General features: G+C 40.7%; 1 protein-coding gene across 1 annotated transcript in view; it reads right to left on the bottom strand.

The window, feature by feature from the left end:
• TULP4 (TUB like protein 4) overlaps positions 1-16918 on the bottom strand; it is a 146325-nt gene extending 129407 nt beyond the window's left edge. Inside the window, exon 1 of the mRNA XM_059467456.1 lies at positions 16874-16918. The gene's annotated coding sequence lies outside the window, so the exon portion shown is untranslated. The remainder of the gene's footprint in view (positions 1-16873) is intronic.
• Between the last annotated feature and the right edge of the window lie 1470 nt (positions 16919-18388).

The raw sequence follows: 18388 nt of genomic DNA on the forward strand, positions 1-18388 counted from the left end.
CACAAAAAAATCCCACACAAATGTGACATTTAAGGGGCCTGCAAATAAACCCAAAATGTTTTCCCCCGTTCTCAGGAGTGATCAAAGCATAACACTAGATTTAAGAAATCTCTTAATACTTCTTTCTTGCTCCTATCCATGCAGACTGAGATATTCTACCCTCAGTGTTCTAAGGCAGCTATAAATTATCTGCAAAGCCTATCTGGTCTGTTTAATTATTATGCATATAATTTTTTATTTCTAGTGGATAAGTAGGTAGGAGGTAGTATTAACAAGTTTCATGGATGTTTCCCCCCGTTGAAGAGCAGAATGTCAATAAAATAATATCATTTCCAATCCCTACGATTTTGCTTCAGATGCTAATTGTAGTTAAATACTTTATGAAGTCTTGTAATCAATGGCAGCAAAAAAGGCTGGAAAGTTATGTTATGTTGATTAAAGCTTGAGAAGCTAGAGCTCACATCCAAAAAAAACCCAGTTAAATTGATTTTTCAGTTGACTGAAACCAATAACATAGGTTTTTATAAATCCAACTCACAAGCTTTATTTTGCACTTGCATGTTTACCAATTTTCATTTCAGATGAGGAAATCCATCTCACAGAAAGCAATATGAACCATAAAATGAAGCAAGACACTGCTAGATTCTAAACAGACACACTAGAGCAATGCAGAGCTGCAGGGATCTGATTACAGACTCTCTCCTGCCAGGCAGTCAGCCTCCCACTGGGATGGGGAGCACATCTGCTGGGATGTTCTGCAATAAAACAGTGCTTCTTATGTAGAGACTTACAGATGTTGCAGGATTATTCTCCCTCAATGCTTCAACATTTTTTCAAAATTTTTAAGCAGAGCATAGCAAGGCATTTACTGTTTAATAACATTCCCTCATGCAATGTGCTCTGTGATTCTTGGATCTGTTGCTTTCCTTGCAAGAGCCAAAAGCCAAACTACAAAGCAATTGCTCTGGCTTGACAGGGAATGTCCTTTATTGCTGCTTCTCAGAACAGTACCCAGATCAGCAAGAGCTCCAGCAGACAAAAAGCAAACCCAAGCCTATCTCCTGGAAGACCACATGCAGATGCAGAGAAAATAATTTCAACATTTATTGTTTCTCTTGCTCTGAAGCAGAGCTACAAATAACTGACACCTCACCCATTTTCAAATGAAGCTTCTATAATTACATTGCTATGCCCTATGGAAACACTACTGGGTTTCTCATAGCAACCTCCAATGACTCAGAGGGCCCTGCTCTTACCACAAAATTACTAAGAGCACTACATCCATCCTCAGCAGAAGAGCTGGTACGTGACTGGCAGAGACACCACTACCACTGGCAATCCAACAGCTTTATGACATCTTGTCTCTTGAGAAATAAAGTTTTATGGCCAAAGTATCAGTACATTCCATATACAGTAAGGCAGGATTGCTCCTATAAAATCTCTCACACCCCATGATGCCTTGAATGCACACACTACAGAGTCTTTTTAGCAACTCTGTCAGATAGATAAGTGCAATTCCTTTCCAAAGGCCTGCAAGACAGCAAACTGTTCAAAGAAGCCTAAGCTGTAAAAAGACTTCTTAATCTCTGACACCTGAGTGAGCCACTCCAGTTTCCCTTCCTAGATCCACTTGGCCCCCATCCCTGTTTTCACTGCCAGGTGCCCGTCCGACCTCTCCTTGGGCAGACTCAGTTTCTTACAACACCACAAAATAAATATTTTAAAAAGTGAGAAATATTCTGTGGCTTTAGGGATTTGGATTAAATCACTGATGGGCCAGGTGAGTGTTGGAACTGCAGCTAAGGAGCAGGCACAAGACTGGGGTGCAGGAAGACCTTTCAGAAACAGAAAGATGTTAGCTCAGCTCACACAAGTTCCATGGATTCCAGCACCATGGAACTTCACCCATGGGACAGAGCTGGAGCAACTTTCTTAATACTGAAGGGAAAAATAGCATTCTTCATAAATGAGAAGGCAAAATTTAACACTACTGGCTTCCAGCCTGTGGTACGACCCCTGAGTGTAGCTCATCTGATGTTTTCTAGTCTATTTCTATCTTGCTTCAAAATATTTGTCCATTTCTAGTCTGCATTCAAAAAATGAATGGTTAAATGGTCCTTCCTTCTGGAATAAAGTTTTCCAAACTGCCATATATGCCCCACTGACACACAATGTATGCACACATAAAACTGCAAGTGCACAAGGTACCCCGAAGTGTTGTAAGCCCCGGGCTAGAACAAGGCTGACAACAGCCCAGAATCTAATGTCTCTCTAATCTCCAACACTGCTGGGGTAACAGAAAAAAAATCCCCCCAAAAAAGTAGTATTTTAAAGAATTGCATTTTAGGATTATCTTCCAAACTCACAATGGTATCAAGCTACTTTCAAAGGAAACTAGAATTCCATTTACAGAAATCCAAGGTTTAGAAGATTTAGAGAATGTCACTAATAAAACTACAATACTAGATGTTTTGGTTTCATATTAATCATGTTTTTCATTGAAAATTAATTTGTTTTTAAACAAAAGGAAGGGCTACCTTCTAGCTTCTGACCTGATTTTTTAGATGCTGAATCACTACATCAGTAGAAATAGCTAATCTCAACATCAAATTTCTTTTCTTTTCCATTTTCCAAGAAGAAAACAATCCTTTTCAGTTTCTCCTTGGAAAAAAAACCTGACATAAACTATACTGAAATAAACACATTTTTTCCTCTATGCCTGAAGAAAATCTGTTGCAAGCTGATCTGCTCCTTCAGCAAACTGAAACCAGTTATTTACCCAGCAATTTCCCTCATTTTAGTGATCTGTGGCACTTTTAAAACCTCAGCAAAAACATTTAAGCAATACATACTCACATAATTTATTATTAAAGCTATTTTAATTCAATTTGACAGCTTTTATGAAAGGCTAAATTTACTACAATAGACTAAGACAAAGAAAGTCCTACTTAAAAATAGTATCTTTTTATATCCATTTTTAGCCACCCTGTAAATGTTCTCTAATGCAGCATAGTAAAAAAAGACTTGGCAATGCTATTGCCATAGGCTCCTCTTCCATTACAGACCCATGGCACTTTCATCACAACACTAAAAGGTCCCAAATCTCAGTTGAAAATACTGAGGATAAATCAAAAAAGCCAAATTCTAAAGTGAATTGCACAAGGTACAGGCACACATCCTCTTCTAACCATTCAGCAGCAAACCTGTGAGAGTCTCTACCAGGTACAGCAGGAGAAGACATATTGAAAGGACAAAGCCAGACTTCAACAAATTTTGTCTGCTTTACAGACAAAAAAAATCTCTTTGGATATATTAGTTTTATTTATTTAAAGCTTCAGGAAAAAATAGAGCCTTCATAATTCCAATCTCAACGTGCACAAGATTTCAGATGGATGAATATGGCATGAGCAATGCATATATCCTGTCCATAAAAGACATGCTATGCAGAAATTTGTATTTCTACTTCCCCTCATTCAAGGCCACCTACATATGCATATGACAAGAAAAATTGCAATGGTTATCTGCCAAACCCTGCAGTGTCATATGGCAGCAGTGAGCCCATCTCTAGAAGCTGGCTCTAACCTGACAGTGGCTGATGTGCTCCCCTCCAGCACATCAGGTGACATCCGGTCAGGACAAGCACTATCCCAGTCATGCAGCTGATGGCAGACCTGGAGGGAATCCCTCTAAGAGGAAAGCAAAGACAAAAGGAGCAAGTTTCCTTCTGGGAAAATGGGATGAATTAAGGAATTTTCATACTGGAAAGAGGCAGGTGGTTCACAAGGTAAAAAGAGCACTAGAGTAACATGTGGAAGTCATGCAGTTTCATTTTGAAGCCATGATGCTAAAGTTCTTGGCCAAAAGGCTCAAATCAAACTTCAGGCATGGTATCAATTACCTGGACTGAGTAAACAGGCCAAGAATCTGTACATACATGTTAGAGCATCATCAGGCATCTAGTATAAGGGATGTTTAATTAGCTAAGCAGGGATGCAGGGTTTGAGGGGAAGGGAAGTGCGAGAATCTGTGCCCTTCAGACCAGTAACAATGTTTGTAAGACACTTTTACACTCAAAAAACTCCCAAAGAAACCCACCATCACCCAAAAACAAACAAACAAAAACCAAAAACAAAAACCCAAGCAAACAAACAAAAACAAAAAACCAAACCCAAACTATATAGAACCAAAGTTGCTGATGCATTTTCATCAGCATGCTAGTGAAACGCTACATTGTTTTACATGAGAAATTACATGTCCATAAAATCCACTATGCAAGACAGTCCTGTCTCCATAAATCAGATACTAAGTTCACATAGGGAGATAGGACTGTTTTATTTAAAAAACAATGTACAATCAGCAATGAAGCAAAACAGAAGAAAAATTTAGGAGGGCAGTGATTTCCTTCATATTATTCTCCTAAAGACTCAACTGCTAGAAATATATAATAGGTGTTTGCCTTAAAAAAATATACAGATTGCATGCTCCTAAGAGAAGAGTGTTATCCTCATGCTGGATTCTTTCCAGACATATTTTTGGCTACTACTGTAACCACAAAACACAGCTGGGGGAACAGATTAGGACACACAAAAAAACTTCTCTGACAACCAATACATCTGTCTCAGCCCAAAACCTGTGTACCTTTGTTTCATTTTCATTTCTGCATTACACAAACATGCAATAACAACAACAACAACAAAATCAGCAGCAGAAAGCAGGAAGAAATCTTTCCAGTTGAACAAGGGCTAGGTTCAGCAAAATATGTCTTTATATTCTCAAGCCAGGAACACACCATGATACCCTGCTGATTGTGGGTATCACCACAAAGAGTCAGGGCATTTGACCAAAGGATGTCACTACTCTGCTATACACAACCAATTTCTATGACACAAAGGACCTAACAAGCACTGACAATCAACAATGCTTTTCTAGCTGAGAAAGCAAACTGCAGTGGGGCAGTACTTTCAGGCTTTCCACTGACATCATGCTAAGAAAGAGGCAATTGTCCCAAGGCAGATTTAGACTTATCACCAGCATGAGAGGATGTCTTGTTTATAATCAGTAAAGATTTTGAATCTTGAGGGGAACAAAACAAAAAAAAATTAAACACAGACTAAACAAACCTACTTGAGGAAAACCTGTCCACTTTGTTACTAAATACTAGAAAAATTCTGCAGAAGGTACTGCATGTGAACGAGTGCTAGAGCAAATAATTCACAATTTGAAGTATCTTATTCATTAAGCCTTTGATCCTTAAAATAGTAGAGAGAATGGTCCAAAAACCTCAACATTAGAAGGGAAACTATGGCTTTCAGAGCAGCATCTATACACCATTTTTTTTGTCTAAATACTGTTTTGGCCAGAGTTCTGGGCCTGAAATTTTCTAAAACAGTGAACAAAAGGTCTCTGGCTCTCAGTTCACAGCAAGTGTGCTGCAAAGTGCACTAGAGAACCTAATGCTGCCAAACAAGCTGTGCACTTCTTTGAGTTTCATTTGGTATGGAATCCAGCATTTCCCCCTGTTATCACCTATTCTACTTTAAAACAGACAGCTTTGAAATATCCTACAAGAAAAGCTTGAAAGAGAAGACCTGAGTAGTATGGTACAGGCCACCTAACAAACATCACAGTCTAGAGAGCAAAAACCTTAACAGTCTCACTTTGAGGATCTGTGCACATTATCATCCACATAGCCACAGGAGCCTGTCCTGAAAGAACAACTCAAAATGCAGAGGGGAAAAAGGAAGACAAATGACAGTGCTATCATCTTCTGATGAATTTAAAACCCTGAGAGATCCCTGAATTTACTCAGTTACTCAAAGAATACAAGTAAATCTGCAAAGGCAAAGAATAAGTCCCTCAAAAAATAGAAAGAAAAAAGGATAGGTGAACAAGAGATGTGAACAAACAGAGGTAACAAGTAGCTCAAGGTGAGACACACAGAAAGCTTTGCATCACAACTTGAGAAACATAGTGAAGAAAATCATCAGAGGAGAATGTGATTTTGTTCATTGCATTTTTCATGGCATGTTTCATTTGTTCAGGTGAATTTCTGAACAAACATTTGCATAAACCACAAAAAGAAGACCTTCTTGACTTTTCCTACTCCTCTCTGTGACCCGAGGAATTTTATATTTGCCTCTTTGCCTGGAGTACAATTCTCTTCTTCACAAGGTCTCTGCCTATATCCAGGCACACGAAAACAGCTGGCCTATTAACAGTGGACTGTGTGAGAGCAAGCCTCATACCTGCATCATGAATTTACATCTTACTTCCTCTGAAAACACCACTTTAATGTAAGCACTCATCTTCACTTATAATCCAAGGACAGTGCTGTGTGGAATTTCAGACTACATAACCCTAATGTTTCACTTTCATCTTAACATTGACATTGATAAATTGTGTTTTGCATATTGTACACTGCACTGTCCAAAAATAAATCTGAGGCATAATAGCTGAGTTAAGTATTAAAGAAAACTGTAACTGGAATTAGTACTGTCTGTTCTCCAGAAACAATCCCAAACAGGTAGGCTAAGACTATCCAACAAAAGAGCATCCCTGCTTTATTTGTACTGCTTGAGTAAATACAAACATTGCTAAAGGACTGTGAAAATGAAAACTCCCACAACCTTACATAAATATCTGCAGCCAAAAAGCGTCTCTAGGAATAAAGCTGAACACTCCACAGATATGGTTTCAATTACATAGGGGTGAATAAAATGCACTAACCTCTTCTCACAAATACACCCTTACCAATGAATGAGTGATAAAGACTTGTCACTGCTAACTCCCAAAGCTCCCAACACACAGTACTCTCAGCAACGCTGTGGACCCTGGGATTCACTGTCTGCTACAAACACATGGAGGAAATTTTCAGTATAAGTGCACTTCAGTGGGTATGTTAAATACATACCCTATCTGGGTACCTCATCCAGCCATGCACTTTTGCCAGCATTAATAACATTTGGAAGTATTGTAACTTTAGCAGTGTTGTTCTGATGGTTTACAGACATTAAGGGACAACCCAAGGGCTCACAGTATCAAGAATCAACAAGAACACCAGGAAATAAGGAGTTGCATAACTGTACTGATAGTTTCACCTGTCCCACTTCAGGCCCCTCTTTTTCTACAACCTTTTTTAGCTTAAGGTGTACCTAGACTGGTCATCTTCAGTTGAATGAACATTTGGCTCTATTCCAACTACACCATGATTTCTTTTAACATGACCCTGATATTTTGAACCCTTTTCCCAGTGTCCTAGGAGTGCTCTACTAGTGTCAGTGATTCCAAGAAAAGTAGTAAAATAGCATTATTCCCATTATACTGCAAAGTAAAAGACAATTTAAACATCTCAAGGCAGTACACAAGCTTATGGCAGAACTGAGAGAGAAGTACAGGAGTTCTGCCTCCTAGTCTGCTGCTGTAATCATCAACTAGTGAAAAAAAAATCAAAATTTAGGTGTTATTTTAGACTAACATAGGATGGCTTTGGTTTTCTCCTAAATTATCATTTCATCAGAACACCCATTTGCATGAGGTTCCAATTGTTAAGTTGTTGCACTCACATGGCAGCAACCTCCTACTTCACCTTCCCAACCACAAGACCCACAAGTAAACAACAAACAAGCTGAGGCAGAACCTCAAACACACCCTTAGTAATTACTGGAATACCTGAGGTTACATGAAGATAAGCATGGCTTCCCTTACAAAAACAATTCTGAAATCTGATCCAGAGGATGCATGCATTTATCTATTATGAAGGACTGGAAAATAAGCCAAAATTCCTTAGGAGATCTCAAATGAAGGTAAAACTCTGAATCTAAAATGAAGTAAAAACAGGGCAGAAACCTTCTCTAAAAATAGATCTTGCTGTGCAGCCAAGTATGCCTGCATGCAATTGTTATTTATTCTTAAATTTGAGTAATTTTCCAGGTAGGTTTCTAGATCAGCTAATAGAATGAGGTGTTTCAAAACTCAACAAAAGAAACCCCCAAGATTTGTCTCCTGATCACATTTCCTATAAAGATGTAGAGGGAATCAGGAAGCAATAACAAAATGCAGTCTCTTGCCTGGCATTCCACAAAATCACAAAATTGTGACTTTCAATGAAGGCAAAGACAGTAACAACAACCAACACCCAGGAAATATGGTCCTAACTCTTAACCAGAAAGACTGGAAGAAACTGCCCTAAACATTGAAAAATAATTTGAAATCAAAACCATAATAAACAAACAATTGAAAATACACTTAAACAATACACCATACACACCCCAAGCTCACAGCCTAACCAAGAGCACAAACTGAAAAAACTCATGTACTCCTTAGGAGGTTCTCCAGTGCTTTCTCCATTAAACCTCCATCACCTCAAGCCTGTCCTTATCAAGTGTTATCACCCCACACGTGGATGGGTGCACTTAAAGATGTCATTAGGGACAATAAGAACAAAAACAAAACTAAGCAATGTCAGCACTTCAGGATTTTCCATTCAGTCCTTCCACACTGGTCCTGCCAGTGAAAAAGGTGACAACCCAAACCTCTTAGGATACTCCAAGGCAGAAAAGTTATTCACAGCTTGAGCAAGTGTTAAGCTTAGAAAGCCCTGAGATTTTAAGTCTCCACACCAAGAAAACAAAGTAGAAGTAAATGTAAGTGAAAACAGACAGCTGCACATCACCATGGACACTCAGTCATCAGGCATGGTATTTGTCAAACCTGAAACAACGCCCCTGGAGGCAAATCAGGTATGATCCAAATCCTACCTGTCCCATTGTATCTTTCTTAACAAAAAATGGACAACTAATAGCAAATCTCCTCCTGAAGGCACTATAAAATTTTTATTGTAATTTCCCATGCAAAGGTAATTTGATTTTTTTAGGAGAATTTTCATTAAACAAATGCTGGCTATTTCTTCGTTTTCCCTGTGCATCCTTGGATGATAAGGATAGACATAATTTCAAATTCAAAGGAGGTAACAAAGTTTTCCTAGTATTTCTGGAGCTTGAACAAGTAATACTATTTTAAAACTGCAAGAGCTTGTTCTGGCACCACAGCACCAGACAATCAAATCACAAATATTTTCTCTCCAAGCCACCAGAAATATTTAAAGCAAACTCCAAATTGAGAAGGGGAAGACAACTATCCAACCTTTGGAACATAGACTTCCTATGACAGAGACAAAAGACTTTACTGTTGCATCTCATGGAAATAGGAGACTATCTTTTATGAGATCTTGCAGCATTAATGGTCACTTCTAGCTCAGAACAACCACCATTCATTCAGGTCACCTGCTTTCAGCATTAACAACTGCAAAATAGACCAATAGATCACTGAAAATGAAATTGTATTTTAAGAATTTTCTGTACATCTTCTTCCTCAACTCCCAAGCTACATCACTCTCTCTTCAGTGGTCTCTCATTTAAATCCTTGGAAGAAAGTGCAATTTCCAATTCCTTTATTAATAAAAGTAAGTACTAGTGTTGGGGGGGGGGATGTCTGTTATTGCCTTCTAATTCATAACAACTAAGGAAACAAAGTCCTCTATAACTCCTTAAAAGGATTTAAAAGATACCATGCAAAAGCCACAGCAGCCAGACTCTAAAATCCTTTCTTTAAAAAGTCATCGTGCATCCTACCCATGAGAGCCAATATGGTTAGTAAATTCTCATCCTGCTTCACTTCACCCCTCTCTGCATCTCCACCAACTCTCTGTCATCCACACGTTGGTTATTCATCCACTGGATATGGGTATTTTTTGACAGAATATGTTTTCCTAAAGGACACAGTCAGCAATTTGCTGCTGCAAAGTATATAATACACAGTTCTCATGATAATATGTGGATGACATGTGACTGTACACTTCACCTTTGCTAGTTTACTTACGTCTTCTTTCTATGTTCATCTCCTCTGCAGAAGAGCATACCAGCACCTTTCTAATCAGACTGCAGCATGAAGGCTGAGGTGTTTTCCAGGAGATGCTGCCACTGCACTCACCCAGCAGGAGCCCCTGAGGCCTCTGGATGGAGGGACTAATACTGTACAGGCACACTCCTAGCACAAGTACTGAGCTCAAAATATACTTTTTTTATACAGTATACTTTCCTCAATCTTATTACAGGTCCAGTGAACAGACTTTCAAATTCAAATTCTTTGCAACACTGAGAAATAACTTGTATTGGATTTAATACATGTTCCACAGGGTTATTCTACTGGTATAAAGGAAGGCAGAATGTCTCCTCAGCGGGCTGGCAAAATCTGGAAGGAATGCACCTCTAAAAGGTCTGCAACTCAGAGAAAGAAGACTTAATCCTATGATTTGTATTGTCTTTTAATGGAACCCTATTGCTGCATCAAAGCTTTGGCTGTTGAGAGAAAGAGACTAATTCTTGCTCATAATGCTCTGCTACAATTCACCATAAGACTTTGTGTAGGTATCTTCAGAAGAACCATGTCCCTTCCCCCGCTGGACTAATCTATTTTTAATCTATTTTATATCTTCATCTCCACTTTGGAAAAACAGCAAATGGTTCCAAACTGCATACCTGTAATATGAGCTGGTTTAATTTTATCCCTTGATCATTCATGCAAGTTAGCAGATTTTCACTGCGTAGCTTCCCGTGTCAATATAAAACACAAATGCATTTATTTAATTCTCCCCTAGAATTCAAACACTTTAATTGCTATAGCAAATTGAATTCATAAACACTTACAGGACAATGGAAGGTGTAGCCCCATTTTCTGATGAGAAATTAAAAAAGCAGAAATACATGTATGTATGTTCCATAAAGGATCCTCTGCCTTAAGCATCAAACATCATTAAAGATCTTCTAACAAACCCTACCAGATAAGAGAAGGAAACAGAAATCCAAAGCAGGGATAAGTCCACGTCAAACTAGAAAAGTCCTCAACGGACTCCAGCCCAATCCAAGCTGGCAAATGCAAATCAAACCCTTTTGACTTCCACTGTTATTTCTTTACAGATTAAGAGAAAGTTCCTTTACTGACCATAGGAAAGAGCTATTTCATTTCCACATTGTTCTGTTTCCAAATTATTCAGGAATGTCTTTTCTTTTTTGCATGACTAATGGGACAAATATGCACATGACACCAGTCTTCTACTATGCAACTATAGAAAGGCCAGCTTTTTATGCTCACAATGTTTCTACAGACAGAATTCATATACAGTAGATTGGAACCACACAGTCTTTACAAAAACAGAAACATTGTTAAGAGCAAAACTCCTATAAGAATTTCTCAGGTTCCATGTTAAGATGAATGGACTTTACTCAAAGTGAAAAGAACTTTTATGAAGAGTCCTTTCTATATATTTCACAGCAAACAGGAGTTTGCATACAAGGCCTGATATTCCATGTGTTCCACATCAAGCACTCAACTTTATCCACAAAAGTTTCTTATCCAATTTTACAAATTGAAAAAAACAGGGGTTTACATCAAACAAATTAGATGCATGGAAGATTTTAACTCTCAAGCTGGCAAGAGACAAATTAAAAATGTACATGTTAAACTTTTGTCATTCTTTTGCCGCAGGATGCTGCAGATGCTAAAGCAATCAAGGGTTCAAAAAAGAGATGGCATAAATTCACCACAACTATTAAAACACAAATGATTAAATACCTGCCCACAGAGCCCTAAACTGCACCCTGCTAGAATGCAGTGACACTTCCCTTCAGACACTCAGCTATTTGCACACCCTATCACACTCTGCCCTGGGCATCTGCTATCATTCACTGTTAAAAACAAGATACCAATGCAGAAACACCTCTGGTCTCAGCTGATATGCCATTCATAGGTCCATATTTTTGTGCTTGGGAAAAAAGAAGGTACAATATCTAAAGCTGGTTCAACACCTACACTGTTCAAGTCCCTCATTTCCAAACACTATGTAGGGCACTTGTATGGCAGCCAGGATATTTATATAGTAACAGTTCTTAATATACGTACATGACTCGTGAGAGCTGGGGAAGACACCACAAGTATGTAACTCTTCCTCCCTCTCCCTTAGCTGAATTCACACCCCCTTAAAAGTTTTGCTTAACACTTAAAATAGCTTTATGAGTAACATTTTTTCTATTTTTATACAACAGCAACTATTACCCATACCCTCTATGATCTGCAAGACAGGATTTGTGTTAGTCAATCTACCTTCTGTGTATTTTAATCAGATTTTAGATAGGTAGATCTCTAGGGCTGTGTTTCATTTTTAGTTATTTACAACTGAAAGGATTTCATAAAAGTCATCCCACCATTCCAATAGATTAGAGACATCTGTTCTTTATAAAGCAGAGACAGCAATAACATTGCTACTAATGCTTGCATGCTCAAAAGACCAAGGTTCCCTTTGTATTAGATACTGCATCCAAAAGAGAATAAAAGTGAGAGTGCTTTCTCCCTCATTTAAGAATTTTGTTAGTTATGGTCTTTCCCCAACTAAAGAGTCTCCTGTGGACTGTGATCCATCACAATCACAGCAGGCAGTCAACCTTTGCTTTTCCCAATAACTTTACTTGCTACTTATCTTCAAAAACACTGCTCTTCTATCATATTCTTGCTATACATGCAGACAGATTCTTTTCTTGCATATTGTGTCCAACATTTATGGCTCCTTTTTGTGTCTTTTGTCTGCTTAAGTGGTGCCAGAGACCCCTGGTAAAGTACTTGTACCCATTCTCTTTAAATGGCTATATGCATGGATTTGGCCACCTTTGAAATGTACTGTTCAAACTAGTGAAACAAGAGATAAACAAGGGTTTTATTTAGAAAACAGTTCAGCTGCTAGATACTTGCTTCAGAACAAACATGTTCTGAAAAGAGTGTTTTCAAAGGAGAGGAATCTATTCCATGGCACGTACAAAGCAGAGGAGGAACTGATAGGATGGACTGATGTGAGAATTGAGAAATGCTAGATCTTTCTATTCTGATGGGAGAGTCAGCCTTCAAGTGAATGTTTTGCAAAGAGTATTTTGCACCAGACAAGGATGTTGGAGACTACTCAAACCCAGGGCACAGGAAAGTGTATGACTACCAGCTGGGTCTGTTAGCTCCCAAACTATGCAGAAGGCAACAAAGGACCTCCACAGCACACAGCCCAGCTTTCCACTGGGAGGTTCTCCAGACCAGATCTGATCTACTACAGCTTTCAAGGATATGGCACCAAGCACTGTGTAATACTGAGGCCTTGCACGGGTGCGAGCACAAAGTGAAAACTATTATTGTGAACCACTTAAAAGATACTAAAGTTTTAAATACTGCAAAATTATGTAAACAAAGGCATTAATCAAAAATGACACAACAGAGAAACAATGGATCAAATAAAAACAGCATGGATCAAAACAAGAGTCAAACAAAAACAATGAGCACAGCAACAGGCAGTTTCTTGAAACTGGACCTCTCCAAACATTTCCTCTTGGACCTTTTTCCAAATAATCCAAAGCCACACAAATCTAAGTGAATCTAGATGCAAGTCTGCCAACAATGCATTGTTTCTACAGAGAGCCAATCATAATCACTGACTAAACCTGCCCAACTTCTGACAAACATTTTATTACAGTAGCTAAGCCTTAAAAGGTTTACAACTTAGATCTAAGTTACAGATCTTCTACAACTTCTTCTACATCTTCTTAGATCTATAGTTATGGCTTCTGTTTCTAGATAGCATTGCACTGTCTAGAAATAGTTTCCATATTATTTAGCATATATTACACTATACAGTTTTCAAGTTATAATCTTTCTATAATCAAATTTACCATACATTTCCTAATCAGTATTTTATCCCTAAATGACAATGGCCTAATATATTATCTTGAATTTTAGAAAAACCAACAGCTTTTTGTTTTATTTTCCAACTATCAACCCATCATAAGACCTCAAGTCCTAAGCAACTATGAAAATGCACTAATAATGTAATTAGCAATAATCAACTGCACATCCCAACTGACAGAGACCATTGGAAAACAACTTAAAGATGTGTACTTCACATCCCTCACATCAGAAGTTGTTCTGCCACCAGATGCAATACAAAAGTAAGACACTGATAGCGACCCTAAAAAATGAAAGATTCTGTACCATTTTGACCAGTTGTATCACAGTAGAGATGAAGTAAACCACGTAAGAGGATGCTGGCCATGTACCTCACTCATTCACACACACCTTTTTTTATCCTGGTCGATATCAAGAGACATATGGACAAACTCTCTGAGCAGCCAAGCTGCCTGGGAACTGAACTAGAGACATGCATCATTAGTACCTGGATCACCTTAACAGGAACTGTCCTGGAACACTTCCTAACTCATCAATGAATTTAGTCAAGCCTTCAGCAAGGTTTCTTCTGACACTAGGAAGAGAAGTCTGTCCTCCATAAAGCAACAGGCTTAGCTCCCAACACTGGCATGGAAGGTATGGTATGAAATTACCTCAGTCCTCATTAAATGAACAACAGAAACAGAAAGGTGAGTTTGTTGGGGTTTTATTGTATCAAAAAAGAACTAAATCAAAAAGTCTGATTTTATTATTAGACCTTCATATAGAGCTTCTAATAGCAATCACAGCAGACTATGATCTCTTTATGAGCATTAGATAACATAATAATTACCCTAAGATAAGAAGAGAATAATTACACTGAATTCTTTTGCAAGATGCTTTGAGGCCTACTAATGAAAAGCAATGCTAAAAGCTGCGTATTGTAAGTATGCTTAATAATTACATAAAACAAGAACAACTTTTTCTAAAGGCTAGCTATAAACAAAACTGATTTTATTTGAAAGTTCAGCTGAATCAATCAATTTTTTGTGATAAAAATGAATCAGCTGCACTACATCAGCTTTCTTGGTGCAAGTTCACAATAGAACCATTTAAATCTATTTATTGCCTTACTGAAGGAAATATAATAAATATTTCAAGCTGTCCACCACAGGCTCAGTATAGTTCAACATGAGTAGGGTTTTCATAGAATAATGAATGTGTAAAGGCTTTTACAATAAACATCTGTTGACTAGGTGAGAAATCAAATCTGTTGTCAGAAGCAGTGACGCAACATACAAGAAGAAATAAATTGTCTTTCTATGAAAATCATTCATAACAGTTACAGTTGTCAGTTTTCTAAGCTATTTTTAACCTTATAAATAGCTATCTATATATACTATCAACCCACTATCTCCTTTCAGCCCCCAAGAAACTGCTAATGACCTTCTTACAAAAATCCATTGGGGGCGTGGGGGAATATGCAGTTTTTTGAAATAGCTCTACTTTGCCTGACATTCCCACTGCCTGTGAAAAATGAGGCCCACTCGCACAAATGTTCCTTATAAGAGCAATCAGGTTAGGAACTGCTGGCATGAAGCTATTTCTTGAATTAGGATTACAGGATCAAGCTGATAGCTAGCATCCCTGGGGATCAACATGATTTTGCTATTGTGGGAAAATCTGTGATGGTATCCTCAAAATAATTTTACCAGAATTCTTGATGCAATGAGACAACAATTTAAGTGTTTAAGTATAAACAGTTAAATGTTAGTGGTTCATATGATCATCTCCAAAGCTGTCAACTTTGTATTATGACAAAACACTTGCTATTTTGACACACGTCTTACTATACTTCATTTTATTAAACAGATAATTTAAGATCAAAATTTTGCAAATTATTTGTAAAAACAAATATTAAGAAACATTTTAATTTACAGTTTTCATAGATAGAAAATATCCATTGCAAATACCCCTTACCTATTCAAAACACAGGATGTTGCTCATAAATCAGTAATCCTTGGACAGGCAAATTTAATCCCCGCAAAATGAAACTACCTATGACAATAATATGAGTGCAATTGTATTTTTTAAAAGATAAACATTTTCTATTAAGAGGCCTTTCTTTAGTTCTTGTTTGAAAAACATGTATATCTAAGCCACGGGCAAAAAAGGACTCTTAAATACAAAAACATCACATTTGACTCAGGCAATCCCTTAACCTCAAATTGTTGGAGGCCTGGCTGGTTTCCCAAAGAATCACAGCACGCTCACCCTGTTGTTATGGTGTTTCCTGAGCATCTGCTATGTGCCACTTGCAGAAACGGCAATCCAAACAAGACAGACCTTTGATCTCACCCCATACAGCTGTTTTTAATCGCCTGTTCTACTGCCTCAGTCAAATTTGAGCACTGAACTGGTAAAGGATCCTGCACTTTTTGCGAAGCCTTTCGGGAGCCGAGGTGCTGGAACGCGTTCGCGCACAGACGCTTACGGAAAGGCACGGCGAGAAGCCACAACACAAAGAACGCGAAGGAGTTGCGCTCCCGAGGCGGCTCCGGGCACATCGCGGGCACGGCTCCGAGCCGCGCGCCCCCCGCCACCCCCAGCCCCGCTGAGGCGGGGGCACGGCGGGCACGGAGCGGGAAAGGGAAAAAATTGAAGAAAACGACAAAAATATTTACAAATGGCAGCGCTACGGGCGGTGCACGGAGAGTCACAGGTGATGCCGGAGCCGGCGCTTCCCTCCCCGCCGCCGCCGCCCGGAGCTCCCGGACCCCCCGGCCGCTCCCGGAGCTCCGGGGGAGGAAGGGCGGCACGACCCCTGCCCCACGGCCCGGAGCCGCAGGTGCACGGGTAGGACGGGGGCTCCGGGCGCCTCCCGCCTGCCTGCCCGGGGCTCATCCCGGCCGGTGCCCGCCGGGCGCGGGGGAAGCCGCGGCGGGAAGGACGCGGCACACGGCGGACGCGCACGTCCCGGCGGCGCAGCGGGACCCCCCGCCCGCAGGGAGCGGGACCGCCCTGCCGGCGGCCGGCGCCCACCGGAACAAAAGGAAAACAGCCCCGGAGCCGCCCGCGGCCCCACATAGCGCCCGGCCCATCCCGCCCCACCTCCCGCACTCACCTCGGCGCGGCAGCGGCGGCGGAGCGGGCGGCGGCCCCTCGCGCCCGCGGGCTCCCTCCCTCCCGCTCCCTGTTCCCCTCCCTCCTTCCCTGCCCGCCCTCCCGGCTCCGTCTCTCACCGCTCCCGGAGCGGCGGCGGCGGCGGCTGGGCCCGGCTTCCCCGCCACGTGACCCCGCCACGTGACCGCCGCCCTGCCCCGGCCCGGCTCCGCCCCCGCCGCCCGCTCGGCCGCGCCGGGATGGGCCGGGATGGGCCCCGCCGGGAGCCGGGATGGGCTCCGCCGGGAGCGGGGCTGCTCCGCAAGCCCGGCCCGCGAGACCCGGCCGGGCCACGGCGGGCACACACCGCAGCGCGGCGTGGGAACAGCTCGTCTGACGGGGGAAAATATCCCTGTACCCCCCCAGCCCCTCACCGCCCGCTGAAACCACAATAGCGGGCGTGATGTGCCAGCAAAGCGCTGAGAGCGGGCTTGCCCCTCCTGCCTTCAGGGCTGAGAAGGAGGAGAGTAAGTGGGTGCCAATATCTGGGGCACCGAGCCCCATCGTGTACTTCGCACTCCTCCCCGCAGGAATAACAAGCGCGGTATTCCTGCATTTTTGACTCGCCCCAAACACAGCGAGCGAAAATTAACTGTGCTGACCAATGCTCCGTGCTAAGCGTAACCTTTGGTCCCAGAAAATAATGCTTTCAGTAATGGGTCACGGGGGTGTCTTGTCGGAGAGAGTGCCTTTATCCTTCAAACTTGGAAATTCGGGATACAGTCCAGAGATACCAGTACTACAAGACCTGGGGGAGCCTCGGTAAAAGCAAACTGTGATGCTGTGCTCTGCTATCACATTCAGTGCACATTCACTTTCTTCAGAAAGGAATGACAAAATGCCTGAACATGAAAGGTGTGAAGCACTCAGTAGTTTAAGAAAACCTCGAATGAACTGCAATTATCAGCTCCAGAAAAGCCATCCAAGGGATAGTACATGGGGAGCAGGAAGTGAAAGGGCCCTGGCCCCTGCTGGCTTTAATACCCAAAACTTACAGACCATTTCAGAAACTAAAAAGGTACATATTTTTCACACCATTGCCCAAAGCTCCAGGAGGATTTTATCTTACAATCTATAGCAAGAAGGGGACAAACTTTGTGCCAGAGGACCAGCTACATGTGCAAAAATCTGAAAGACTGAAGCCTGGGATAATGTGTTAGAGTTGGGTATACATTTTGTCTGTTAATGAAATTCTCATTTAGAAAAAAAGTTGCTTTTTATTGAAGATTTTCAATTACACTACAGAGCTAAACCCTGGGACACCCCTTAAAAGATCCTATAGGTAAATAAATAAAAGCTGTCAGGTTCAATTTCTAGGTGCATTACAGAGTTGTTATCAACTGGTGAGCTGTGAAGACCAGGTTCTTCCCTGAATTGCTCACTGGATATTTTCACAAGACAGCCATCACCACCACTGGTAGGCTTATATTTCAGCAGAAAATTTTGAGGAGCAATTGAGTTCAAACCACTGTTCACT

This window comes from Ammospiza nelsoni, chromosome 3 (genome assembly GCF_027579445.1).
Source record: "Ammospiza nelsoni isolate bAmmNel1 chromosome 3, bAmmNel1.pri, whole genome shotgun sequence".
Classification (NCBI taxonomy): Eukaryota; Metazoa; Chordata; class Aves; order Passeriformes; family Passerellidae; genus Ammospiza; species Ammospiza nelsoni.